Source organism: Ceratotherium simum, chromosome 17 (genome assembly GCF_057802395.1).
Source record: "Ceratotherium simum simum isolate JZ-2026a chromosome 17, ASM5780239v1, whole genome shotgun sequence".
Lineage (NCBI taxonomy): Eukaryota > Metazoa > Chordata > Mammalia > Perissodactyla > Rhinocerotidae > Ceratotherium > Ceratotherium simum.
The window spans coordinates 19,335,065-19,342,920 of record NC_141916.1 but is presented as its reverse complement, the minus strand read 5'-3'; positions in this window follow the sequence as shown (position 1 = coordinate 19,342,920).

Genomic DNA, 7,856 nt, shown 5'->3' with positions numbered 1-7,856 from the left:
GGCCACGGAAGCAGAACACATGAACTTAACTGCTACGCCACCGGGCCGGCCCCTCACAATGCTTTTTAAGGCAACATTTGCTCTACTTGACATCTGCACACTTTTTTTTTCTCTAAGGGAAGAGAAACCATCTGCAAAGGAAGAATCTCAGACAGACTGAAACCCAGGGGAGAGAATCACAGACAAACTTTATGAAATATCCAACTTCTTTAACATGACAAAATTTACACATCTCAGTCCAAAAGCCAGAATCACACTTAATGAGGAAATCTAAATTATTCCCTTTAAAATTAGATATTCCACAAGGATGGCCCCTGTGACTATTTTTATTTAACATTGCTTTGGAAGTACTAGCCTACTTAATTAGGAGAGAAAAGAATGAGATATAAAAACTGGAAAATAAGAAGTAAAATTATTTATTTATGATATGATAGCCTACCTGGAAAATCCAAGGACAACAACTGAAAAACTAATACACATAAGACATTTTAGCAAAGTGGGTACAAATTAATGTACAAAAAGCAAATGAACAACAGCCAATTAGAAAGTATAGGGGAGGGGCCGGCCCCGTGGCTTAGCAGTTAAGTGCGCGCGCTCTGCTACTGGTGGCCCGGGTTCGGTTCCCAGGTGCGCACCGATGCACCGCTTCTCCGGCCATGCTGAGGCCATGTCCCACATACAGCAACTAGAAGGATGTGCAACTATGACATACAACTATCTACTGGGGCTTTGGGGGTAAAAAAAGGAGGAGGATTGGCAATAGATGTTAGCTCAGAGCCGGTCTTCCTCAGCAAAAAGAGGAGGATTGGCATGGATGTTAGCTCAGGGCTGATCTTCCTCACAAAAAAAAAAAAAGAAGAAAGTATAGGGGAATAAAATGTATTATTTACAAGAGCAACAACAAAGTAAACTAACCAAGAGTAATCTTAACAATAAATGTGCTAGGTCTAGGTGCCCAAAACTAAAATGCTATCAAAGGACACAAAAGGAGACTTGAATAAATGGAAAGGCATACTCCACTCTATTTTTAGGTAGAAAGACTCACTATCATAAAGATGTCAGCTCTCCATAAATTAACCTATAAATTTAACACAATCTAATAAAAATACCAACAGATTACATAACCTGAATATAAAGTTCATCTGGAAATTTTTGTGTCAAGAATAGCCATGAACATTCTGGAAAAGGTTAATGAGAAGGGACTAGCTCTACCAGATATTAAACCATTAAAAGCTACAATAATTAAAATAGTAAAATCAGGGGACACTAGCATATGCCTGGGCAATTTGATCAAGAGAACAAACTAGAGAGTCCAGAAATCGACCCAGACATTTAAAATGTTAGTGTATGATAAAGAAGGCATCATCTGTCAGTAGGGAAAAGATGGATTATACAATAAGTCGTACTGAGACAATTGTGTAGCCACCTGAAAAAAAATAATGTGGTATCTCTAGTCCTTATGCTAAAATAAATCCATATGAATCAATTGTGTTTAAATAAATGTAAAAGAGTAAAACAATAAATTTATAATGTCATAGTGGATAAAATATTTTTCAGACTACCTCAAAATTTCCCAAAGCATGAAAAAATGACAAATTCTGTCAACATAAAAATCTATAATTTCTGCAGAGCAAAAAATACCATAAACAAAGACAAATGGCAAACTGGGGGAAATATTTGCAACTCATATCATAGACAACAGGACTAATTTGCTTAATATATACAAAATCCCTTCAAATCAATATGAAAAAGAACAAAAATCCAATAAGAAAATGGGATGGTTAACATAAAAAGAAAGATAAATGGCTCTTAGACGTATGAAAAAAGACAACCTCACTCACAAGAAAATTGAAACTACATTTTAGATATCATGTTTCACCTATAGATTGGCAAAAATTCCAAATGTTTGACAATAGACCCTTGGCATGGTTGTGGGGAAATAGGCCCTCTTATATGTTACTGGTAGAACTATAAATTGTCAATACTTGTCAAAATTACAAATACATATAATTTCTGATCCAATATACTTGCACACATGTAAAATAAACTATATATAATGTTATCACTTTAAAACTGCTACAGTAGCAAAAGTTTACAAACAACTCAAACATTTATCACTAGAAGACTAGTTAAATAAATTATGGCCCATCCATACAATGGACTATCACACAGCCAGGCTGAAGAGCTGTCACAAAAATCTTTATAGGCCATGGTTAAACTCATGAAGAGCCATTAAAGAGTTTTTAAGCAGGGATGTGGTATGAGTGAGATCTGGATTTTAGAAATCCCTCTCTGGCCTAGTATGGAGCATAGATTGAAAGAGTAAAACTAGAGACAGGGCAATCAGTCAGTGGCCTAAGTTAGGGTAGTGAACAAGGAGAAGACACATAAGATGTAGCCTGGACAGGGCTTGGTGATAGATTGGATGTAGGGGTGCAAGAGACAAGGTGCTGTTGATACCCTGGTTTCCAGTTTTGGCAGTAGATGGAGAGTGATGGTTATGCACTGAGATAGGGAGTACAAGTAGAGAAACCGGTTTGGGTGAGAAGGAAAGATGATGAGTTTTATTTGGATGAATTGAGTTGGAGGTGCCAGTGGGCAATCAGTTGAGATGTTCAGTGTTGTGTTTGGATATACAGCTCTATGACTGAGGAGAGAGCTTGGAATTAGGGATAAATTTGAGAATCATCATATAACTGATGTTCAAAGCCCTAGGAGAGGATGAAGTCATCTTGGGATATCCTATGGCATGAGGAGAGCAGAGAGTCTGGGCACTGGATTGACCCCCTAGAGTACACAGGCAGAAGATAATGAGCTCCTACTGGGGCCAGAGGAGTAGGAGAACATAGGAGGGAACCCAAGTATCACATGACAGAAGTCAAGGGAAGAGTGTGGTAGCATTTAGTGGTCTTTGTCTCTCACTTGATTATGGTATCCTTGAGGACATAAACTGGGGTTTTTTGTCTTTGTTTTCTCCCTGTCTTCTCCATCCCTACCTTCAATCAACACAAGGTTTTGCACCTAATAGATATGTCTGTGAACAAATAAGGGCATGAATGAGTAAATCCAATCATAGCTGGTTCTTTACTTTAGTTCAAACCTTCATTATTGCTCCTCTAATTGGTCTCCCTGCAGCCACTCTCTAACCTCTCACATTGCCACAGCTGCCTCTCTAAAGCACAGATCTGGTACTACCACGCTTCTCCTTGAAAATCATCCATCTCTCCACTGCCTACAGAGGAAAATCCTCAGCTTGGCCTTCAAGCCCATCCAAACCCAATCCCAGCCCAGCTTAGCTCCTACAATACCTGGCTTCTACCATTGAACTACAGCCACACTGACCACTTTCTGGTCCATAAACATGGTCTATGCTTTAGTGTTCTATTCCCTGGGATTCCCCCGGACTCCCCCACCCCTGCCACCTGTGGTAGTTCTACCCATCCCTCAACATTCTGTTGAAATCCCACTTAGCCCCGAAGGCCTTTCCAGACCCTCACTGCAATGAACACCTCCTTCCCCTGTTCTCCGTTCTACTTTGCACCTGTATCACTTCACTTGCCCTGTACTGTATTTGTTACATATGCCAGCTCCCCACTATTTACTCTAGCTCGCGCTGGAGTGTGAAGCAGGATTGTGTCTCAGCGTCCTCAGTACACATGCAGCACTTGGCACAGTGCACTCGGTAAGCAATTGCTGAGTGAGTGATGGATGGATGGGTGGATGGGAAGTCCTTGGGAGTACAAGAACCTAGTTCTGTTTATTTTTGCTACCACTCCAGTGCTTTGCATATGGTCTGTACCCTGTGTTTGCAGTAAGCTCCTTGGAAATTTGTTTTATTCACTTTTATACCCTCACTGCCTGGTACAGAGCATTGCACCACAGTAGGTGCTCAATAAATGTTTAAGGACTCAATAATTACTCTTTTAATTTGCTCTCAGGAGTCTTCAGAGAGGCCAATAGCTTTGGCAAACGATGTTTTGTATATGCTTTCTGCCAGCTCTGACAGGCTGCCTGTGCAAGCCAGTGACAAGCTGTATCGTGTAAACATGGCTGTACGGAGGGACTGTGAAGTATGGCTAACAGACCGAATTAGGGCTGTCATGGTGGTTAAGCATTTAACACAAAGAGCTGTGGCTCTCCAGGCAGAAACACAGCCCAGAAGAAGCCTCAGAGGCAAGAGCAAGGCAGCTCAACTAAGGGAGGGATGGGATCACTTATTCCTGACTTGGTTTCCACTCTGTGCACAGCCCTCTGTGCTGGGGGCAGCCATAGCTGTGAAAGCACTGGGCACCTGCTCTTAAAGAGTTTAAGGTCTGGTGGGACTGAGACAGGCCCACCAATAACCCCAGAACAAAGGCAAGATTGACCAATGCTGGAAGAGATGCATGAACAAAGGGTGGAGAGCCCCCAGGAGAAGGGGGTCTCAGCGAGGATTAGGAGAAGCTTTGGGGTTAGGGAGAGGTGACATATGAGTTCATTTACTAAGCTTTCCTGACTGGGATGGGAATTGTAATAGCTTCCAACTGGTGTCCCTGCTTCCCCCTCCCACATTCAATCACTGTAGCCAGAGCCATGCTCTTGAAGTGTAGGTCAGATTATGTCACTTCTCTGCTCAAGTTCTGCAATGGTTCCCATTTCATTCAAAGTAAAAATGGCTCCTATTCATTCAGAGGGGAAAAGAAAGTCCCTACAGTGGCCTACAAGGCCTTACATGATCTGTCCCCCAGTCACTCCTTCAGCGTCCCTACAAGGCCTTACGTGACCTGTCCCCCAGTCACTTCTTCAGCATCATTCCCTCCATCCTCCCACTCACTTACCCGGTGCCAGCCACACTGGAGACTTTGCTAGAATGTGCCACATGCTCCCACCTCAGGCCTGGCACACTCTCCCCTCATGGCTCGCTTCCTCACCTCCTTCAAGTCTTCACTCAAATGTCACCTCGGTGAGGCCTGACATGACCTATTTTGAATTGTAATCCCTACATTCTGGTACCTTACCTCTCTTTTGAAGTTTGTAGTTCTCCATGGCATCTTTTACCATCTGACACACTGTGTGTTTTACTAATTTTTTGTTTATTGTCTGTTTTCCCCCAATAGAATATAAGCACTGTGAAAGCACTTTTTTTTTTTTGCGAGGAAGATCAACTCTAAGCTAACATCCATGCCAATTCTCCTCCTTTTGCTGAGGAAGATTGGCCCTGAGCTAACATTCGTGCCGATCTTCCTCCATTTTATGTGGGATGCCGCCACAGCACGGCCTGATAAGTGGTATGTCGGTGCGCAACTGGAATCCAAACCCGGGCCACCAGCGGCGGAGCGCGCACACTTAACTGCTACGCCAGGGAGCCGGCCCCTGAAAGCACTTTAAAAAAACAACACTATTTTCTTCAATACTGTATCCCTAACACCTAAAACAGTGCCTAGTTATTAGGTGCCCAATAAATATTGAATGAATGAATGAATGAGAACGTGATACATGTTTGAGGAAGTCTACAGGAAGGGACTCCTGGTGGAGTTCCTAAAAAATAGTTGCCTGAAGAATCATTTGCAAGAACAGATCTCTGAACTGCAGAGCTGAGGACCCTGGGGGTGGGTGGTCAAATGATGAGGAAATGGCCCTAGGCTGAGAGAAGACTCCGGCCACCAAGAACTGTCTGTAGGATCCAAATGCCCAAAGGATGGGTCAGGAATCCCTTGTCTCTTTCCCCTACCTTTGCCATACTTGCTCTCCACGCTCAGCCGAGCACCTTCTCAGATGAACCCCACCCAGCTTCAGTTGTGTCCATCTTTCAGTAACTCCCATACCTTTAATTTGGCCCCTCTCCCTATCCAGGCCAGCCAAGGCCCTTAAATAAGCACTTTGCTGCCTCCTTGTGGCTCCTGCAGTAAAGGAACTCTCTTCCAGAAAGTGAGGTGACAGAGGCCTACAGAGCGACTCTTGTGGGGACAGGGGGCTTGTGGGAGAGGAAACCTGAATCTTTGTGACCCCATGGCGACCCTGAATTTCTGATAACTGCCCCCCCTCACAGACATTGCCGCCAATGTCAATGACCATCCCGTCAGCAGAGCCCTGACAGGTGTGCCAGTTGGACTTGGGCTTTGGTTGTTCTGGGCTGGTCACCTTATGGGGAAAGAATCTGGGGCAACAGTCAGATCCCAAGGCCTACCTTGAGGGGTATTGAGGCCAGTCAACGAGTATATCTAGGTCAACTAGTTGACCTACTCTGCCTCCTTCCTACTCACAGCGATTAAGTAGTCTTTGAGGGGTGAAGCAGCCACCAGCCAGCTCAGGGCTAGCTATGTGTGAAGAGAGAAGGGGGCTGGATGTGACACAAGAGGGAGGGCCAGGCACTGTGGAGACCTGGAGGGCCCATGCCCTGTAGGATATTGCTCAGCTGAGCCACTGCTCAGTTCTAGCCCATTGTTTTTGCAGGTAACAGAAACCTGCCTAAGCTAGTATCAGCCCCCAAACAGGGGAATATCCCGGAATGCTACTGGGTTATCTTGTGGACCTATAAGGCAGGGATACAGCTGAGCCTTAGGAACCATCTGGCTGGCAAAGTTTCTGATGAGAAGACTGCTGTCTTACTTTTCTGTGTAATTTTTTTTTTCTGGCTGCTTTCAAGATGTTCTGATCTTTGGTTTCAGCAGTTTGACTATGATATGTTTAGGTATGTTTTTCTTGGTATTTATCCTGTTTGAAGTTCTCTGAGCTTCTTGGATCTGTGGTTTGTTTTCTTTCATTAATTTGGGAAATTCTCAGTGATTATCTCTTCAGATAGTTCTTCTGCCCCGTTCTGTCTCCCTTCTCCTTCTCGGACTTCAGTCACATGTGTCTTAGGCCATGTGTCATTGTCCCACACATCTTGCTTAGTTTGGGCTTGCATGATTTTTTCTTTGTTTGCTTTTACTATTTGTGTTACAGTTTTGTTAATTTCTATCGACCTAGCTTCAAGTTCATGGATTTTTTTCCTCTGCTTTTGTGCAGTTTACTGATAAAACTGTCGAAGGAATTCTTAATCTCTGATATTAAGGTTTTCACTTCTAGCATTTCCATTTTTCCATTTCTTTTTTACAATTTCCTACTCTCTGCTCAAATTCCCCATCAGTTCACACGTGTTGTCCACCTTTTCCACTAGACTAGATCCTTTATTAAATATAGCTATTTCAAAGTCCCCAGTTGATAGTTACATCTTAGCCCCGCTTATATTCTTTTTGAGAAGATGACTCCTCCATTCATGGAGTCATGCTCATCCTTCTTCTGACTTTTTCAAGTTGGCCTCCCCAGTACCTGGGACACACCAGACCCCACATAGCTTTCTTCCCCCTGGCTCTTAGGCTGAGTTGTTCACAAAAGGTTTTTGTCCCTTTCACCTCACCAACGCCTCCCTGAAGGTCATAGTTAGGGCTAAAGTAGACCCTTCCCTCATATCCCCTTCCATATCAGTGTTGGTTCCTCATCTGGGAGGCCCCTGAGGCCATGGGCCATGCAAGCCCCAAATCTGGCTTGAAGAAATACGCCAAGAAATATTCCTTCCCAGGTCTTGGCCTCCCTGATTTTTTTGAGGGTGAAGGCAATATCTTGTTTGACCAAATACATCAACTTTGCTCTGAAAAAACAACAAAACGAGGCTCGTGTATAGTATCAAAGAACCTCATCACTAGAAAAACACCATATATATCTATATGTCTGTTTGGTTTCCAACCCTCTTGGTTTTGCAGTTTGGCCCATCCAGGCCGTCTGCCTTCAAGGAGATGAAGTTGTTGGCAAAGCAGGAGAGGAATCTGTCAGACACTCTGCTTACTTGCCAGAGAGCTTGCTAGAGGACATCCAGAAAGTCAAAGTCTTCCATCACC